This window comes from Chionomys nivalis, chromosome 1 (assembly GCF_950005125.1).
Source record: "Chionomys nivalis chromosome 1, mChiNiv1.1, whole genome shotgun sequence".
Classification (NCBI taxonomy): domain Eukaryota; kingdom Metazoa; phylum Chordata; class Mammalia; order Rodentia; family Cricetidae; genus Chionomys; species Chionomys nivalis.
In genome coordinates, this window is record NC_080086.1 from 166,411,155 (window position 1) to 166,432,263 (window position 21,109).

General features: G+C 42.5%; 1 protein-coding gene across 1 annotated transcript in view; it reads left to right on the top strand.

Moving 5' to 3' along the window:
• Window positions 1-12,345: 12,345 nt before the first annotated feature.
• The window catches only part of Ptn (pleiotrophin), an 85,594-nt gene continuing 76,830 nt past the window's right edge, over window positions 12,346-21,109 (top strand). Inside the window, exon 1 of the mRNA XM_057773917.1 lies at window positions 12,346-12,467. The gene's annotated coding sequence lies outside the window, so the exon portion shown is untranslated. The remainder of the gene's footprint in view (window positions 12,468-21,109) is intronic.

Consider the following 21,109-nt stretch of genomic DNA (forward strand, 5'->3'; position numbering starts at 1 on the left):
ACGTGTACTCTCTTTTTAAGAAGAGAGTATGAATGGACACAAGAAGCAATCACTCAGCAGATAACTGATTGGTGCTCTTGTTCCCACTAAATAATTCAGTGTCTCTAATGGAAGTCAGATCCAATGTCTTCCCAGTGGATGAGCGTTATCCAATATTCAGCTAGCAGTTCAAGGCTTGTAGAGAATAACAGTAAAGCATGAGGTAAAAAATAAAATATTTTAATGGTGTTCATATTCTCCTGGGGATATCCTGACATGAAGTTTCTAGCTTCCTGGGCATCTGTCTCTGCTGTGAAGAGATAGAGAGAGGGAGAGAATGAGTGAAAAATCAATATTCAAATGTGAAACAGTAAGAAAGTTCAACAAGGGGCACCGGTATTAACAGGTTTGTGTATGTGGTTAGCCTTTCAGAAGTCCCTGGTCTGAAGAGGACAGAAGATGTACTAAGTAAACAACTCATTAGGAACCAAACGGCCAGGTTTGCTGAGCTCAAAAAGAGCTCACTCCATCTAAGGGAGAATATTCATGTGAGCCTGTCTAGAGACTTCAGCAACAGAATGAACTGGTGCATAAAGTGCTGTGTTGTTCTCTGCCTTCCCCTCTCTCATTCAAAACAGGAAGAGAATATTGATTTCCTCGTCTTGGCCACCAGCCCCACCTCTTCTCACCATAAGTACTGAGATGAATGAGAGTGAGTCTCTCAAAGCACTAAGCAATCTTCAAGAGAGTACCGCCTTATAAATTAAAAAGAGAAAAAAAAGAAAGAAAAGCTGTATTATTATGGGGTAGAAATGTCAGAGAGAAAGTTGGAGCTCTTATCAAAGGCTGTTGGTGCCCCAACATTTGCTGTCAGCCCTGAAAAGGTGGCTGTGAAGCTCATTGTATCCAGTCCTGGTTGGCCTTGGGCCCAGCATACAGTGGGATTTCTGGCCAATGGCCCCTTACAGTGGAAAGGCTGGCGCCTGGCCCAGGGATTAGAGAACTTTCATTTCTTTGTCTCATTGATATTAGTCACAGGATCTCCCTTTTCATGCACAACCCAAACCCATGTGGGGTGGGGGGTAGAAGCAGAAATTGCTGCAAACTCTGAGCTCTTGAGTTTCCTAGGACTAAGGAAATTGTCCATTTCTAACTCGCTTATACAACATCTGTATCTATTTTGTTATGCACATTTATCAGGAAATGGATAGTATGGGGTGTCCTTGAAAGAAAAATTGCTTCATAGACATAAGAAACTATAAGTTAACATTGAATAAACAAAGAAGTCAGTATATTTGGCCCTTTTCCCCTTTTCTGCTTGCCTTCCAATTTCCTCTCTTTTTTTCATTCTTCTTCTTTAATAAATTAATAACTATCCTGAAATTTCATCTCAAAAAATAATTTGGTGAACAAAATTTGTGGGCACATTTTCTTCAGTCCCTCTGTGTGTGTGTGTGTGTATGCGTGTGTGCATGCGTGCAACCTTTTCAAAAGACCACATGTTGAGAGAGTTCTTGATCCCTTGCATTGCAGAATCCATCCATATAATGACATCTTAGATTCATATTCTGTTCAAATCTTGGAGAATGTTGTGCTTAATATCATAGGTTTGGTTTCAAATAATAATATGGTCTTAAACAGTCATCTCTAGTAGAAACTAGAAATCCTATCCAAAATCAAATTGGGACAACACTAGCCAACAACTGATTTGAAAATAAATCACAGAGCTCCAGCATACCTTAACCAAAGGACTAAGTTTTTCATTTCTTTGCCTGATTCACCTATGGTTTTGTACAAGAAAAAAAAATAATGACTTAGAGTAGGTCAAAACTCAGTACATATCATAATCTTGCCTGTTTTCATTATATTACAAACTTGCCTTTAGTGTGTAAAATCAATTAACGTGGGCATAGCATTTTCTGGCACCAGTGGAGAGGTAGAGGAAATCAAATAAGAACACACAGATAAAAATCAGTTGCCTTGATGATAAGTTCCCACTGTCCTCATTAGACGATTCTAGCTCAGCTTCTTTTGAAGTGGGGAGAATGGTGACCATCCTTATAGGGGTCTGTTCTATGCTGAATGACAAACATATGGCGGAAATTTTGAAAATTTCCATTATGCTGGTAAACAGCGTTGCTCCTGCACTTGGTCCAGTATGGCAGGGTTGACAATCAAAGAGAACTGCATTCTTATGGATACATCTTCTCTAAAGGCTTCAAAACTCCTACAATTATGAAATCTCCAATTCCCATATCAGTGGCAAGGTAAAGATTGTTAGTCTCATATGTCGGATAAAAATGAAGGCCAAGAGTCATTGGTCTTCTACCCAAAGTTGGAGCGTGTTCCAGCAGCAGAACAAGGCAACTGACTGCTCATTTTTGGCCCCTTATTCCCGTGTCTGCATTCCTTCCAATTGACAGCTGTTTGACTCAAAAAATATTGATCTTGAGGAGAAGCGGCACAGGTACTGAGGCAGCTCTACGGAGCTGGGTCATCTATGCCATGGAGAGTCAGGAGTTTGTCTGAAGGCAGTGCTTAGATACGGGAAGATCTATGACTACAGAAAGCAGAAAGAACCAAGGAGGCCTGAAAAGCATGCTGTGTTCACAGGCCACAGGGAATTGTTACCAATTTTGACACACTGGGGACTGGAAAGAAATAGGTACATTAGGAACGGCCAAAATTTTAGATGGTGCTTTCCAAATGCATTTTCCTGAAGCTATAGAAGCTTAGATTCACACACGGAAGGCTGGCAGGATAGCAGCCACTTCTTGCATTTTCATCCTTTGAGGCTGTCTCCATGTTTTATACATTTGTCAAATGTCTTTCTAAATATGATTTGCATTAAGTCCATCTGGAGTTTGTAGTGTTCCCGGGTCTTTACAATACCAATGGTAAAGGCAATTTCAGGACCCACTGCAAAGTGAACTTTATGATAATCCAAGTTCGCACCTTCATCTGCACTCTCTGTTTGGATGGCTTTTGCTTTTTCTAAGCTCCAGTGTGGATGGCTCCCCTGCCCCGCTTTTTAACCGATGAAGCATTCTTTGGCTTGAACTCCTAAGCACTTGTTAGTAATGCTACTTGTATAATCTGGTAGCAAAAAAAGGGCCTGTAATTCAGGATGATGTAGTCCTGGGACACAACCTGAAGTCTGCCAGTCAGGTACCCGTAGTCTTGATGTCTGTGCTGGTTGACTTTCTGTCAACCTCATGAAAGTCCGTATCATTTCGGAGGAGGAAATTTTAATTGAAAAAACATTTCCATCGGATTGGCCTGTGGCAGTTCTGTGGAGCATTTTCTTGATTACTGATTGATGTGAGAGGACTCAGCTCACTGCAGTCATTGCTACTTCTGGGTAGGTGGCCGTGGGTAGTATAAGAAGGCAGGTTGGACCGGGCGGTGGTGGCGCACGCCTTTAATCCCAGCACTCGGGAGGCAGAGGCAGGTGGATCTCTGTGCGTTTGAGGCCAGCCTAGTCTACAAGAGCTAATTCCAGGAGAGACTTCAAAGCTACAGAAAAACCCTGTCTCAAAAAAAAAAAGCAGGTTAAAAAAGCTGCAGCCTCCATGGCCTTTGGTTCATGGCCAAGAAATTCTCTGCTTCAGTTACTGACTGCAGGTTCCTGTGCGTTTCCCTCAGCGAAAGAATGTAATACATAAATACATACACTGAAACAAACCCTTTCCTCTTCCAAGGGAGTTTTGATGAGCATTTTACCACAGCAACAAAAGGGAAAAGTAGGGTAACAGTCTTCCTGGTTGACTCTCAATTGACTAGCTGTTTAATGTTAGACATTAAAGTCCAGTGTGTGAAAGGAATAAATAACAGTGAATTGTTAGCTACTTTTGAAAGCCATAGAACACAGTTTTTAAAAAGGAGAATGTAAGTCCCTAAAACGAATTAACCTCAAAGCATAACAAATGAAAGAACTCCAACACTTAGCTCAGGCAATGTGACATGAGTGTTTGCCTGGGCCTTCCAGCTGGGACTGAGGAGAAATGATTCAGAATTAGTAAAAAGTCCACTGAAGTGGTGGCTACATAGGACTTTTGTCAAAAGTCATCAAGCTATGAAGTTAAAATAGAGTCGTTTGAATCTTAAAGGACATGTTTCTTGATAATGTGTATTTTTCATATGCAGTCCTCACTTGATGCAGTATTTGACCCAGAATATAATGTGATAATTAAAAAACAAAGCAAACAAAAAAAAGAAAAGAAAAATAACCTATTTATTATACTTAACCATGTATAATCAAGTGAATCTATTTTAACTTTTCAGCTTGATGATATTTTGACAAATGTCCTATGTAGCCACCACATCAATAGACGATTTGCTATTCTAATCATTTCTCTTGAGTTCCAATCAGCAGGCCCAAGCAAACACTTGCATCTACTTTAGCCACATAGGTTGAATTTTCTTTTTGTAGAATATCAGACATTAGAGTCACATAGCATGTGTTAAGTGTTGAAATTCTTTCATTCATTACATTCTTAAAATTAATTCATTTTGTTGCATGTGTTAGCTGTTCACTGTAGAGTAATATTTAATGGATCTACTGCATTTTAATAATACATTCATCAGCTTCTTGTTTTGAGCTCTGATGAATAAAGATGCTATGGACATTTATACACAAATCTTACCATGGGACATATTTTTCTCTTGAGCAGCTACCTAACAGTGTAGAGTCTACTGTGTCTAGAAAAGCCTGACGACATTCTAGATTCATGCCTAATTTATGAGAAGCTGTTGCACCGTCTCTCAGAGTTGGTTAGACTGGTTTGGATTCCCACCAACTCTTAAGGTTGGCAGTCTTTAAATTTCAGCTCTTTGCTGGTGAGTATAGTGCTAGCTCGCTGAGGTTTTAGTTTGCATTTCTGAGAGATTTCAATAAACTTAAGATTTTTTTCAGGCACTTATGGGCATGCATCTATTTTCTTTTTAAAAGTACCAAATTCTTTGCCCCGTTTTTATAGGATTGAATGGCTTCTGATCACCAACTTTTATGAGATATTTTAAAAATTTCAGGTTACAATTTTTGCCGCACATGTATTTTGAGAACATTACTTATCCTTCCAGAATTGCTTTATTATTAATGGTAGTTTGTAATGTGTAAGGATATTTTGCCCGTATGTATATTCAAGCATTACATGCACGTATGATGCCTACAGATTTCAGAAGACATCAGATCCCCTAGAACTGGAGCTACACATGGGTGTTAGCCACCATGCAGGTGCTGGAAAGGGAACCAGGGTCCTCTGGAAGAGCAACAAGTGCTCTTCACTACTCAGCCCTCTCCCTAGCACCCCTCATGGTCTATTTTGAATAAGTTTTTCTCTCCGGTATCAAATCATCCTTCTTTCCAGATGTGTATCCAGTTCTTTGAGTAGAATTTGTTGCAAATACTCCCCCTCTGTCATCAAACTGTATATATATGTTTATATGTTTATATATTATATGTGAGCATTGATTGTTTTTCTTCATTGATCTACTTTTATACTAAGAATTATTTCAACTTTGTAGCAAGACCAAGGAGTGTGAATGTATTTTTAATATTTATTTTTATTCCATGTGCTACATTGGTGTTTTGTCTGCATGTATGTGTGAGAATGCCAGATCCCCTGTAATTATTGTTACAGACAGTTGTGAGCTGCCATATGGGTGCCGGGGATTGAACCAGGGTCCTCCTGAAGAGCTGTTGGTGCTCTTAACCACTGAGCCATCTCTATAGCCCTGGTGTGGAATCTTTCAATCTTGTTTTAATTTAAATAAATTTTGTATATTCTATATTCTTTGTCCTTTCATGCACATTTTGGTATTAGGTTATCACTTTCTATTAAAATATACATTGGGGGCCCAAGAAGATAGCTCAGTTGGAGAATTGGTTGCCACACAAGGATAAAGAAATGAGCAGTTTCTACATTCACATGAAAGCTAGTCATGGTGGCATGTAGTGATATTTTATTTGTGTTTTAATGAATAAACCTTGCCTGATGATCAGAGTGCAAAGACAGCCACACTAGTCAGTAATACAGACCAGGCAGTGGTGGAACACACTTTTAGTCCTAGAAGACTCACAACTAGTACGTAGAAGCTGGGCAGTGGTGGTGCATGCCTTTAAGGCCAGCACTAGAGAGGAATATAAAGCAGGATGAGACAGGAACTTGCTCTTTCTCAGTCCGAAGATTTCATAGAGTTAAGAGCTCTTTAGTGACTTGACTGCCTTGCTTTTCTGATCTTCAGCTGGAACCCCAATATCTGTCTATGGGTTTTTATTATTCATGCTACAGTGGCAAGCACTTGTCACCCCACTGCTGAGGAAGAAGTAGGAGAATCTCTGTGTTCATTGGCCAAGCCGTCTCATTGAACTGGAAAGCCCCAAGTCCCAGTGAAAGATCCTGTCTCCTTAACAATGGTGGATGACTATTGAGGAGCAGCAGCTGGGGTTGACGTCTGGCTTCCACCCTCTACGCACACCTGCACACAAACACAAATACGCACATAACACATCCACCCACACACAGAGCGCATTCGAAATTTTGTTTTGATTGTCTTGAATCTAAATATAGAAAGATTTTACAGTTTTGCAATCCGAAATCTTTGTTTTGAAGAATGGGGACTCTCTTTTTTCTTTAAATGTGCTAAAACTGTTCTTATAAATTTTGGGTCTTTGTGGTGTATGAGCTTTGGGCATACTTCCCTAAATTTAGTCCGAAGTATTTAAACACATGCACACACACGTGTTTGTATATATTTCCTGTGTGTATGTATATATATATACACACACACATGTATGTATTTATATACATATATATGTGTATATATATGGAAACCTTTGGGCTACCACATCCTTTAAAGAAGACTGAAGCTTTTTTTTTTCCCCAGGAACTATCTATGGCTACTAGCTCCTCAGAGATTCTCTACCCCACCTGTGTCAGAGTTTTGCCTGGCTTAATTCCACCATGTGCGGATAACACCAACTGCTGTGAGTTTGAGTGCAGCAGCCATGCTCTGGCCAGAGAATAGAATTCCACAGCCTTCCTACCCATTCTTCTCTTCTGACATTTTTCTGTGCCTCCTCTTCCGTGATGTTACTTGAACTTCAGTTGGGTATTTGATACAGATGTCTTGTTTAGGCCTGATTACCCAGTCTAGAGTTCTCAGAACTTTGACTAACTGTCTCTTTGTTGACTGGTTTTTTTTTTTTTTTTTTTTTGGTTTTTCGAGACAGGGTTTCTCTGTGGTTTTGGAGCCTGTCCTGGAACTAGTTCTTGTAGACCAGGCTGGTCTCGAACTCACAGAGATCCGCCTGCCTCTGCCTCCCGAGTGCTGGGATTAAAGGCGTGCGCCACCACTGCCCGACTTTTGTTGACTGTTGCTCACAGCAAAAACCTGCTTCTCTGACCAAGGCCTATGGGTATTCACAAAAATGTTTTGATGGGATTTTGACAGCATAACCGTCTAGCAAAATAGCAGCAGCAGGTTCTGCCTTAGGGTCTCTGACCTCTACAGCCGTGGGCTTTGACTAGGTTGACAATAGCAGGCATGAGATTCCCTATTGTGAATCAGGCCTCAAACCCGGCCAGAAAACAGCCATCCCAAAATAGTTCTACTGCTATTGCGCCTGTGGTTTAACTCGACTGATAAGCTGATATGGTATACGTATGATCCTGGAATATGGAACACCATTGATGTATTTTCTCCTCACACAACACCTTCAGGTACGATGAAAGTTAGCCAGTGGGGAGGACGTTTCCTGGTTGTTTTGAGGCTGGTTTCTTTCTCTAAGCCCTGTAGCCAGAGTATGTGATATCTTTATCATTGGTGTTTTACTCTGTAACCATGGTGAATGATTAACCAAGGGCAATGGCATTAGCTTTTGTTGTTTTAGAGACCTCTGGGGCCTCCCTGACCGATAACCAATAGAGTGGTTTCTTGTGTCTTGAATGACACTGCCTAAGTAGAAAATGCTGCACTCTGAACTTTTCCTGCTCTCTGCCTACCGTGAAACGTGGTGACAGTTGCCTCACATTCCTGGTGGCACAGGCTGAATTGCTCTGCCATGCCTTCCCTGCCATAATGGACTAAAATTCCGCAAACTGTGGGCCAGAGAAAGTCTCCTCAGTTAAGATGCTTTTGTCCGGTACTTTGCCATGCTGATGAGAAAGGTCACTACTACAGGTTACTTAGTCCATGGGGTTAGGTTCTCTGTGTCCTCCTGATAGACTTCCATGTACACCCCCAGTCCAAGAAAAAGGCAGTTTACTCCCTTTGGTGCTTTTTCAGTTCTTATAAGACTCTGTTGGCTAGAATTACTAGTACAAAATCATATGAAACTAGTAAAAAGTGAAGTTTTTGCCTCCTAACAAGGGCAATGTTTAGTCATAGCGAAAGTGGGTGCTTTCTGTCTAAAATTGAGGCAAAAACTTCACACACACACGTTGGGTATTAAGGCCTGATTTTTTTCTGTGGCCTTTGTGTTGCCCCTAACAACATCTTATTCGTCTATGGTTGCTTTGACAATCTGGAACCTCGTGTTGACAGATTTTAGCAAGAAGGGCAGGCTAGAGGGGCATGAACTGGAGATACTTAAATTCAGCAGGTACTGATATGGCTTAAATATATGAAATATAGACTAAATCTAATCTTTCCTCCTCTTTGTCTCCTCCTCCTCCTCCTCCTCCTTCTTCTTCTACTAAATCTTTCTTAAGTAGTTAAGTATTTTAAATAGTTAATTTTGTCACAGGCCAAAGTCTGATGCATACAATCTGCTTACTTGGTCTCCTAACCAAATGAACAATGCTAGCAAAAAGAAGAGGCAGGATTTGGGAAGGAACTAAGCATGCTTGCTAGAATGTATTTCTCTAGATGTGTTCCTGGGATTGCCCTTAAGCTGTGACAGACAGATAGCTTGACGAATTGTTCTTTGCATTCTAAGGAGATGGGAGAACTAGAGAGTGATGGCCAAGAATCCAAACACCCTGCCAAGTAGACAGTAGGAGATGTGTTACCCAATTTTTCATCTGCTTCCTCCACATTTTCAAAGATCCAGCTAGTGACCCACCTCTTTGTATTTGTCACCGAGGAGTCAGTGGCCTCATTTTCAAAACAACCATGAGCCATGTTAGAGTTTTCTTGATTTCAAATCACCTTGCATTAATTGCTTATTAGTCTTGTCACAGGCATGCAGGGGGTCATTAATTTCACCTGGAGACATTGAACATGGGCAGAGAAACCCGTGATAGTAACTGCTGATAGAAGCTTCAGAGAACAAAAGCATTTGGAGTTATTCTCCTAGCAATTGGGGAGCAGGGTAGGGGCAAACATTCAGTCATGGAGTAATTGCAGAACCTCCTGCTGGGGGATCTGTGTCTTCTCTTGCTCTCCTGTGGTGTCTGCACCACAGCTTAGGGACCTTGTGAAATCAGTGGGGGTTTTTCATTCTCAGTGGCACTTGGATCATTTGGAGTAAACTGTAGTTACCTGTGGTGGACACAGGCTGCCGCGAGCCGACTTGAACACCCAACCCTCTAGCTGGGAGTTCCCACCACTGAGCTCTATTGCTCTGCCACAACTCCAGCCAGCTCAGATGGTGCCCTTTCTGCTGTGGCTTTGCGTGGAGGCTCTTTAGCTTCACAGGTCAATTTTCTTCAGTATTGTTTAGGTCATCGCTCAGATTTATATCTCTGAAGTTTTTCTTCCCAAATCAGCATTTTCTTTTCATGTCACTAATCACATCATTCCCCTCCTAATTTTAATTTGTTAATTAAGAGCAAATACACACGCTTTCTGTATATCAACATTTTTAACATTTTCTTTGTGATTTTATCCAGTCAAACACTGAAGGGCTCCCCATGGGTAGTCATGTGAGTGCAATGACTAGAAATCTGGCACCAGTCTACCTAGGATATGTAGATTTGAGGGTGGGCATCTCAGGTGCATTAAGTGTTTTACTTAGGCTTTCTTGAAAATATTGGTTGATTTAAAATACAGCTTATTGCCTTTTAATAGGTTTCTACTTATGGAAAAAACATACTCTTCACTCTTGTACATTTTCAAAATATCATGGTAAATAATGGCATTAACATTTCTCAGCTTTGACCCTATTTACATTCTGGGACAACTTATTTGTGTGTGTGTGTGTGTGTGTTGTTCATATGTTAACACATGCTTACATATGTGTAAACCCATATACATGCTGGTATGCATGAATATGGGCATGTTTGCCTGTGGAGGCTTCATTCGATCCCCACTTTCTTTCCTAAGACAGGGTGTCTTTCTGAACCCAGAGCTTATGATGTGGTTAGTCTAACTAATAGCTTTGTTCCATGATCCTTGTTTCTGCCTCCCAAGTGCTAGGATGATAGGCTACAAGTTGGGCACCAGGGATCCAGACTCCAGTCTGACATTTGCACAGAAAGCACTTGAGTCACTAGGCCATAGAGACAGGCCTGTAAGATGTATGTGTAACATTCTTGACCTCTGCTCCTTAGAGAGCTCACTAGATAGAATATGTCATAACTTTCTCCAAACTGTGATAACTAAAAATGCCTCCAGACTTTACTAAGTGTCTCCTAGAGGTTCTCCCCTTTGAGAACCACACATATAACTAAGTTTCACATTTGCCTCTTTAGCAACATGTTATATTTTGAAGTGATAAATGAAACAGAGTTGGCATCATGAGAATCCAAAAAGTGCCATAATTAATCCAACATGGTTTACTGAACTGACAGCAGCCTATGCTAAACATAAAGATAAAATTAAGGGGTAATAAGGAGAAGGACAAGCTTTCTGGAACAGTAGGAAATGTTGAGGCGTGTCTTACAGTAAAGGGACTGGCAAAAACAAATCTTGGGAGTCGTTCATAACGCATCCAGGTAAAGCCCGGTGGAAATGGGTTGACTGCTCCCTGGTGAAATGAAGACTAGAAAAGGAAACCGAGTCACTGGGAGTCTGACTTGAGGAAGACAAGGGGGTTTGCGCACAAGGAAAGGCAGCTGGAGAAGAGTCTGATAGCGAGATAGGCTTGGGTGTGCAAACAAAATTCTGTTGTTTCCTCCTTTGAAAAAACAAAACAAAACCAATGCATTAAAAGCTCTCTCCTGCAGGGTCACCTCTTTTGTCCCCAGAGGACTCTTGGGCCTAGGTGCAGTAAGCAGTAAACAGAAGAGCCCCCACCGCACCCCCGCCCATCCTTAAAACAACTTGCCATAAACTGATGGCGCTCATTGTAGGATGGTCCTAAGATATGAGGGTTCAAAGGTCATGGGATCCCATAAGACTTACTAATTAAGTTGAGTCGGAGGGGTGTAATGTCAGAATTGGGAGAAATTGGAGTCCATTTTACAATTTGAACATATTTGGGTAAATTTCAGTTTTACTCCTTCATCGTTTTGCAGTAAGTTTCTATGTGATACGTCACTTTATCCTCTTGGTTCAAAGGTCGCAGGAAGCTGGGAAGTTCACCCTCTGAGCGTTACAAACCCCCGAGTTTGAGCCACACTGATTATCCCATGTTCTTTGCCAAAAGCGTGTCAAAAAAATCGGTCTCTAGAGACATCAAAAGAGCCAAAAATCCCCTAAAGGAAAGTGACATTTAATTGGCAATTTTCAGAGATCTGTCAATCCCAGCGACAATCCAGGAAAGGTTCTTCGTAGGTGAGTGACTGCAGGTGGGCTGCAGCTGGCGGCCGAAGTTAGCTGGACTCCCTGCAGGGAAGGACTTTTGGGCGTCGAGAGAGAGAGAGCAAGGGGCAGCTGCGTTCGCACTTAACTCCCCCTACCCTCCGTATATCATGGTTAGAAAGAAAGAAAGAAAGAAAGAAAGAAAGAAAGAAAGAAAGAAAGAAAGAAAGAAAGAAAGAAAGAAAGAAAGAAAGCAAGCGTGGGACCAAAACTGTAGTCTAAAATACCATCGGTTTTCCAATTAAGATACCCGACTTGATAAGTCGAGGTATGGAGCCATGAGAGGAAAAAATGATGCTGCTTGGGAATTCGTTAAAGAAATACCGTGCGGGGTGAATGTTAAGAACAAACAGTTTTATACTCCCTCGTCTTTCTGTGCAAATTCGTTTGGGGAAAGCCTGCCCCCAGAGTAGCCTGCTTTTCATAAGCTTCCCAATCAGATTTCGGGGGCAAAGCACTCCCCCTCCCTCGCACAGCCTGCTTCTTCTCCCCGCCGGCTTCTCTCAACCCTCCCATTCTCCATTTCCCTCCTTGGCAGGGTGTAATTGAGTCAAGGCAGGATCAGGTTCCCCGCCTTCCCGTCCAAAAATCCCGCCAAGGAAGCCCCAGAGCGTAAGAAAATCCAAAGTGGAGCGAGGGGGAAGAAAGAAAGCACTGAGTCATCCATCCAGAAGGGGGGAGAGCGCAGTCGCCCAGGCAGGAGCAGCAGCCAGCAGTACCTGGAGTCCGCTGCAGAAACCTCACCCTGCACCGTGCAACAAAGGCAGCCTGCAAGTCAGCGAGGACATCTGCAAGCCAAAGTAAGTGCAAGGCACCCTGTGGATTTCTCCGAAGGGTCCCCGGTAAAGTGTGCCTACCCCCAGGCCACTTTCCTGGCAATCTGCAGTCCGTGGGGGTTGGATGTTGAGAGGAGCTGCCTGGAGTCGGCTAATGGGACTGATTTTCAAAGCCGGCTTGCTCCAGAAAGCAAACTAACAGAGGGAAATGGGGGGGGGGGGGCAGTTGGGGAGGGGGTAACGAGTTCGGCCAGTGAGGGTGTGCTCGGATGAGAGGAAGGAAAGCAGCTTTTGTGTTGTGGAGAGTACGTGGGATGGCGTTCCTGCTACCTGCTGGAGCAGGCAGAGCGCGGGAGAGGATACATTTGTGCTCTTTGTAAAACCTGGAGCTTTGGTGGGTGTGTCTGGCCCAGTAAAGAGAGAGAAGAGAGAGAGAGAGAGAGAGAGAGAGAGAGAGAGAGAGAGAGAGAGAGAGAGAGAGAGAGAGAGAGAGAGAGAGAGATCCACCAGGCAGCTCTCATTTTCGTACCTCCGCTTCTCAGGTTGCCCCAAGCTTGCCAACTGCTGCCGCTTAGGTGTGGTACACGCGCGGCGGCGCGGCCTGCCCCTCCTGTGTCTGCTGACAGAAGACCATCTCTCCCTATCCTACCTGCCAGCTCAGGAACGGGTTCTAGAAACAGTTCAGTTCAAAGTTTCAAAGACATGCTTTGGATTCTGCCTTTTCTTGGGAGTGCCAATTATACTAACGAACGGGCACATAAGCAGTTACGTTTTCAATTTCATCCAAAGAACCCAGGGATGAGATCAAGACTAGTTTGGTAAATACCCAGAATCTCTGAGGTGATGTTTCAATTAAGTTATCATAATGTATTTTGAGAAGAGTGTATTCACTTTCTTTGTGCACAAAACACAGCCTCTCCTCTCCTCTTATACATGCGTGTGTGCGCACACACACTTCTATGGAATATGTGAATACAAGAGCACACTTTTGATTATATACAGAGAGCTAACTCATTCCTGTCTTCCCTTTAACAGGGACTTTAGTGGTGTAGGGGCGGGGTGAGGCCCTGGAAATCAAGTGATTGGCCCCTGAAAGGAGGCGATGAACACTTTGGGGGATAACAAAGTGAAAAAGTTCTTCTTGTTCAGCATCTTTTCTCCTGGGACTACCAAAGATTTTTTTTTTGTCCAGTACTTTTAAGAAAGTATTTGCCTCTCTCTCTAGCTCTCTCTCTCTCTCTCTCTCTCTCTCTCTCTCTCTCTCTCTCTTTCTCTCTCTCTCTCTCTGTGTGTGTGTGTGTGTGTGTGTGTGTGTGTGTGTTGGAGGGAAGTGCCTGGGAGGCACTTCAGGAACTACCAAAGCAAAGCTTTTGAACTAGCAGCATAATGGAGCACTTTCATGATCCCAGGCAAATGTGGAGCTGATGAAACGGCGGAGCCCACTTTAGCCCTTTGATCGTCTGGGAATGAATTGTTTCGTGGGAATATTAAAAGGTAATGAGAATGAAACAGAAGAGTAGTCGGCCAACACAGAACAGAAGGCTGGTGCTTTCCGGGGTTCATTATGTCCGCTTTAAAGTAAATGATGTGCCTTCAAGGCCAAGTCATTAGAAACACTTATAGTCCACTTAAATTCAAGGGAAATTAGGGTGAATGTGGTCCCTCACTCCTCCCTGGGACCTGAGTGATTTCAGACTGCCAACAGTGGTTGTTTGTCATTGAAATGAGAGGATGTGGTTTTTAAACCATTTTATTTTAAAACCCCAATCCTTTTCTTTCTAACTATAAGAAACTTTGAAATTTAAATTCTCTGATTAAAATGTAAGTCTTTAGAAGAAGGCAATCTTTCTGCTGCTACTCACAGACCCAGGTCAAGACAGCTTTCTCCCTGGGTGAACTGCCCACCTATGTAGGCATGGCCTCCTCACCCTCACCCCGCCTTTATGCGAACTCTAGCTCTCTGGATTCTGGATTCAAGGGGTTTGTTTTATGTCCTCAAAGGCAGAGCTGTGAGAGAGACAGACCTATGGTCTACATGATGCCTTAGCCATCTGACTCCTAAATGATATCCCATAGGGGATGAGAAGAGAATATATTTGACCGCATATTGTATTGTGTGTTGTGTGTGCCATATAGCTATATAATATGCAATCGTCTGTCTTCCTGGACACCCCCCCCCCCGTTTTCTTATAACACTGGAAGCTCATTTCATTTTTTTTTATTTTCTTCTTGAGATATGGTTTCTCTGTGTCGCCCTGGTTGTCCTGGAACTCGCTCTGTAGACCAGGTTGGCCTTGAACTTACGGAGATCTACCTGCCTCTGCCTCTTGAATGCAGGGATTAAAGGCGTGTGCCACCACCACCTGGCAGTTTTCACACTTCTTATTTGGTCTTTACAAACAGCAACATGTAATAATATCTGATTTTTCCCTTATTTATTTAATTTTGCAATCCAATAATCTAGTTTGCATTTTAACAAGACCTGGTCACTAAAAGTAACACAAGACCCCTGAATAGTTTGCTTATATCAACAAAGTTAACCTTAGAAATCAAATATTTTAGGTTTCAAGTTTTTCCTTTCTCTTGGAGAGACTCTGAATTTCTCATGATAGTGGCATTCCCGCTTGGCCTTTGTAGTGTGCTGAGTCTGTTGCTCCTCAGTGTGTTCCCTGGAACACGGCTTTTGCCCGATCTAGATGGCATGGTGTGAAGTCAGCAGTAGGTTGAAGTCAGAATTAAGGTTATAAATGGCAGCTTCCCAAACACTTATGTTCTTACTATGGCAACATGGTGGTGGCAAGGGGCTTGTCCTTGACCATGTACTGATGGTAAGGCCTCACTGAGACTACCCAGGACCGTGGGACAGAAAGCCTGCTCCACACGCCAGCTCCCCTGACTTACCTTCAGTCTGGTTTACACTGGATCATCCAAGGCTGAGCCCTGAGCCGCTTCTGATTGTGCTTTGCAGGTAAAGCTGAGGTGGAGGAGGAATGTTTTCTCTCTGGAGGTCCGTCGGATGCACAAATGGAAATGCTTTGTGTCCTCTGGCACAGGCCACCCTTTCTCCCTGGGAGCGAGGGTGAAAGAACGCGCACGTGTATACCACCTCTTCTATGGGAGCAGGGCCTGCTTTTTCCATCCAGGGTCAATTAGCTTGAGGAGAATTTGTGCCCTGGCTTTTCATGGGGAAGTCCTTCCATTCTTGGCGTTCAGGGCCTATCTGAGTTACCATTTGTTGGGCCATTTTTTTTCTAGGTGTTACAAGCCAGACTTGTAGATAGCAGTTTGCATGCTGTTGTTACAAACTTTCTACATCAGTAACTGTGACCCGCCTTTTATGACACTGGGAGGTGCTTTTGGTTAAAGGGTAGCTGTGAGCAAGCACTATTGGAGAAGATTGTAACTATGGTAGTGTTTATGTGTTATGAGGCTCACACTCATCGTGATTCCCCATGGGGTAAGGATGGGTAGGAACAACGTAGCATAGTCAATAGTTCATGCCTGAGACATTTTGAGTAATAAAATTTAATTTTTCTCAGTGCCTTTTGCGTTTAGAGTCTTGTTATTGTAGTGACTTTTAGGTAAGTTCCCATTTCAAATTGAAAAAGAAAAGGCAGGTTTTCTAATAGTTGAAGTCTTAGATTCCTAAACTCCACAAATAGAACAATAACAACAAAAATTGTCTACTTTGTATTAAGTTTGAACAAAACAAGTCCTGGTACTGACCATCCGGCCCTAGTTTTATCAAATCACACACCCACATGCTCTAGCCTTTGGTTCACAGGCCCGTCTCCTAGGCAGGGTTAACTTGTGAGACGCTTTATTAGAAATTCACCTAAAACAGATTCCAAGCAACCACAGACCTGACTCTGGGGAAAACAATGTTTTAAAGTCATAGGTAATTTCATCCTGTGGCAAGTTGCCTTTCTTTGTGCTTAGCACACACCAGCATTGTCTGCTAGCCTGGCCCTCTTCTGATATCCTCTCTTGTGATCCCCATGACGCATCAATAGGCAACTTTGCCCCCAACCTCTTTGGATACTTACCTTCTCGCCTTCTCTTTGATCCTCTCCACCCCCTGTCAGCTTTCAAATGTGGACATTTAAAGTTTTCTCTCTCTTCTCTCCTCTTCTTCTCCCTCATCTTTACTTCTAAATGCTGATTCAATCCCATGATGTCCTTGACCCATTCCCCAGGCCTCACAACAAACATTCTGTGTTGCTGCTGATATCCTCTGGCTTCCAAATCTATGGGTCCAGCCGGCCTCACACCCCACCTTCCTCTGTCCTTTACATTACCATGGCTTCTGACTCTCGACTGCTTCTAGCATGGAGAGAGAATCCCTGCTCTTCTAGAACCACTCAATGTACATCACAATTTGAGTCTAGCTGTGACGCCATTGCTTCTCAGAATTTCAAAAGTCTACTTGCCCCCTGTATTTCTGTAACAATTTATTCATGTAGGCTGAATAGGGTGTGCTTAGTGGAAGCAATATGACTTCTTTCAAGAATGTATCTGTGGGCTAGAAAGTTGGCTCAGAGGAGGTCAAGAGCACAGGCTGCCCTTCCAAAGGTCCTGTGTTCAATTCCCAGCAACCACATGGTGGCTCACAACCATCTACAATGAGATCTGGTACCCTCTTCTGGCATGCAGGCAGAACACTATATACATATTTTTTTAAAAAATGTATCTGCAACAGAACAAATATCTTAAACTCCCTAGTTTAGAGTTTTTCACGTATGACCATCTCTCCTTTTGTTTAATTAATTGAACTTATTTCCCATTATCCTCTCAAATCAGACTTAAAGTCCAACATATATGAGGTCAAATAACTGAGAACAGTCCTTTTTTTTTTTTTTTTTTTTTTTTTTTTTTTTTAGACAAGGTTTCTCTGTAGCTTTGGTGCCTGTCCATGAACTAGCAGGCTGGTCTCAAACTCACAGAGATCCGCCTGCCTCTGCCTCCCGAGTGCTGAGATTAAAGGCATGCACCACCACCGCCCAGCCAGTCCTGTGAGCATCCCGATTTCTGCAGTCCATCCAGAGTTTCTATGTTAAGAGATAGACTCATACAAGCAGAGTATATGATGGGGAGTCTGGTAATGGACAGTATCAAAGGCAGGCCTCCCTCTCTGCTGATTCCTTCCCTCTTCTCATCTTTCATGGTCTGTTCTCCAGCACTCCCAACATGATGCTTCCTGCTTCTCCAAAGAATACACCTTTTTCTTTTCCTAGATCGCTGTCTTTTCTCACTAAATGCAGTGCAAAAATTGATCATGCTCAAGGCCTGGGAGATTTGACAACTGAGATCTCCAAAGACAGTGACTTTTACCATCCATTTTTGGAGTGCATTTTTCATACAGGGAACTCCTAATCAAAAGCAGAGCCTCTGATTCAGAGGCCGGTAGTTGACTCCTGTCCTGTATATTGCCCAGTGTGTGCTAATGGATGTGTTACCAGGCTTTCTGAGACTTTTTTTTTGGGGGGGGAAGCTTGGAGTGGGGGGGAATGCTGATGACACACTTTGCTTCCTCAGTGAGTGAAGCTCTCACAAGCTGTAAACCATCCTGCTAAACACGAGCTCATGCTATTAACCCTGTCTTTGCCACGCCCCTTATTTGCTGCTGTCATTGTCACTTTCCCAGGACACCTAAAGATTGCTAAAGACGCCAGAAGGTAAGTTTGATCCAGTGAAGTGAGGAGGAGGAAGGATGTGTGACAGGAAACAAGAAAGGGAAATCTGAGTCATAGTCTTAAAAAAAAAAAGTGGGAAGACCATCCCAAAAGAGGCTAAAGTGAACCGGGCATGATGTCTTGTACTAAATGATGGGGTTCTAGATCCTTCGTAAGAGTCTGGAAGGGGATGCACTAGTTTTTCAATTGGCTATTTTCGCCACATTAAGGTCTTTAGAGTTTTTGGTACAGTGCACGTACCACCTAACTTTCATGTTCAGGCCGTTGTCCAAGGATTTCTCCGGAATGAAGGTTCTGATGCCCTAATTTTCCTTAGGAACTGTACATATTGAAGGACTTCTGGGCGACCGCAGTTCTTTGGCCTGGGGATCATACTTTAAGTGACAAGACATCTAGGTTCGTGTGACAAATGACTCCTTTGTCATAACTTTCTGCATATGGCATTGATAGCTTAATAAATCCCATGAGGATCCTTGGGGGAACCTTCTTGCTACATGCAAAACGTGCTTGTGTCTGTCTGTTTGTGGCCAGATGTTTTCAGTGTTTGGTTGCATCTTAAAAGCTATCGTATGATCTGATATTGCATCGGCTGAAGCTCCTGTACTGTCCTAGTGGCCTGGCCGCATGCACAGGGGTTCTCCCGATTGCTGCTTCTGGTGGAGTCCTCCGTAGAGGAAGAAGAAGATTCAAGTGTCATCTCCCACATTTTCCTTGAAAACTTACTACAAGCGTTTGGTAGACTTTGCTCTTACTATTGAAAGTAACAGACTTCCTTGGTGTCATTCTCATCCGGATTTGGACATCTAGCACACCATTCTCCTGTTCTCTACTGTATCATAATAGAAGAAGGGCCGAAATCATCTTTCTGTGTGACTTCCTAAGAGAGTTTCAGATGCCCAGAGAAAAGGCAGCTCAGATTCAAATCAATAGTGAATACAATTTGGTGATAATTCCATGAAACAGAGAAGATCTTTTAAGATAAAACAAATGGAAACTTTTCAAAGACTTAGAACAATGTTTTCAGAATATCCTACCTCACTCGGGTGCCGAGAATGTGGACAGTGATACGTCCTACTCACAGGGCTTTGCTTCTGATTGCAAAAGCATTCTTTTAACATAGAGTCTAACATATAGTGTCTGTATGTGCGCTTAGTGGACAGCTGACCAAGTGTGCCCTATAAGCCATCATTAGAATTTTTGGCCTAAAAATAAGAACACCCTAAAACTCTAGGGAAATTTTCACAGTTTTTTTTGAAAAATATAAAAGAAACCTTACCATAAAACAAACAACCCAAACTCTGTTCCTATGGGTACCGCAGTTCTTTAGAGGCACTTCAAATGAGGAAGTCTGATGGTTCTGTAGGCAGGAGGGTAGGCAACTCATTTACTCATTTGTTTCCACCCAAAATGCATGTTTAAGTCTTGGAGGAACATCATAAATTCTGTCTTCCTTTTCTCTTTTCTTTCTGAGTTTACCCTAGAGATTTAATTATTGAATTGTGTGGAGAATATGTGAACCATCAAGTAGCACTCAGTGTAGATCAAATTTGTGAGTTGATTAATTTAAACCATATGAAATAAATTTCCATTATATATCTTTTTTTTTTTTTTTTTTTTTGAGACAAGGTTTCTCTGTAGCTTTGGAGCCTGTCTTGGCACTCGCTCTGTAGTCCAGGCTGTCCTCGAACTCACAGAGATCTGCCTGCCCCTGCCTTCCTAGTGCTGGGATTAAAGGCGTGGGCCATCACCGCCCGGCTTCCACTATATCTCATTCTTTAGATGTACCTAAAGAAATATGTTTATTTCTTCTAGAAGAGCATATTCATGTAGCAGGGTGATCAAATTTTATGAGAAAAACTTATATTCTTTGAACATGTACCATGTATTATCACTCTGACAAACTTGCAGTGCTTCTGGTGTGACTTAAAAATAGTTATATGCATAATTGTGTGCCCTTCATTTCTATCAACACTGTAATTGACTCATGCAATATTTTAATATGTATATATCCATTAACATGTACATTTGTTTCCACCAAATGAGCTAATTAAGATGGAAATTCAATTTGTTTAGCTAGATAGGGGTAAATTGGAACCGCAAAATTGCTTAGTGAGTTATGGGTTCTTATTAAAATGATGGAAACAGAAAAATTCAAGTCAAAAATCTGATGTGGTAAACAAGAAGAGGCCCTGTCTTGGACCAGGATAGTTTTTTTTTTTTCTTTTAAGATGGGAATGAATGATTTTGAAGAATTAGCATGTACCAATTCACAGTCAAGCTGCATAAACACTGTGTTCCATTTTTACCGGAAGGACCCTTTGCCTGTAGCCAAGACAGAAAGTCGCCCTAGGGAAGACACAGCTGCACGAACCCTTCCAGGACTTGTCTAATTCCTGAGCTGGTCCCTGGAGCCTGGGAAACTTCTGAGCTGCTCCAGGGTTCCAGGGTTGGGTCTAGTTCACTGCAGGTGGGTAGGCTCCAAGGCCAACAGACCTCTTTGATGCCTGTCGCTCCAGGGCTTGGCAGCCTTCAGGGGAGTTATTTATTTGCTCTGTTATTATTTGGAGTGACTAATGGACAATTGGCTCTGGTTGAAAGTGAATTGAATCAAATTGGGATTTGACAACCACATTGTTGATCACAGACAAGGGGTGAAAGTCAAATGCCTTTCTAGTCTAAGCCAGTATTAGGATTCCCACCAACTACAGCCCCAGTGGTTTCCACTCTTTGTAAGTAGAGTGTTGTTCTGATGGTGAGGAAAAGGTGGTTTCCCTTCTGATATATGATGCCTGTGGATTTGAAGATGGACTTCAAGGCTGTCATGAATGAATTTGGCTTGGAGATGTAGATCAAAAACAGGTCAGCAGAATAAATGGGTAGATGTGGATTTCTATCAATTTCTTCTTAAACAGACATTTCCCAAGTGTAGCTTGGCTCTGTGGGTTTCTAATGATTCATCCTCTTGCAAGAGGC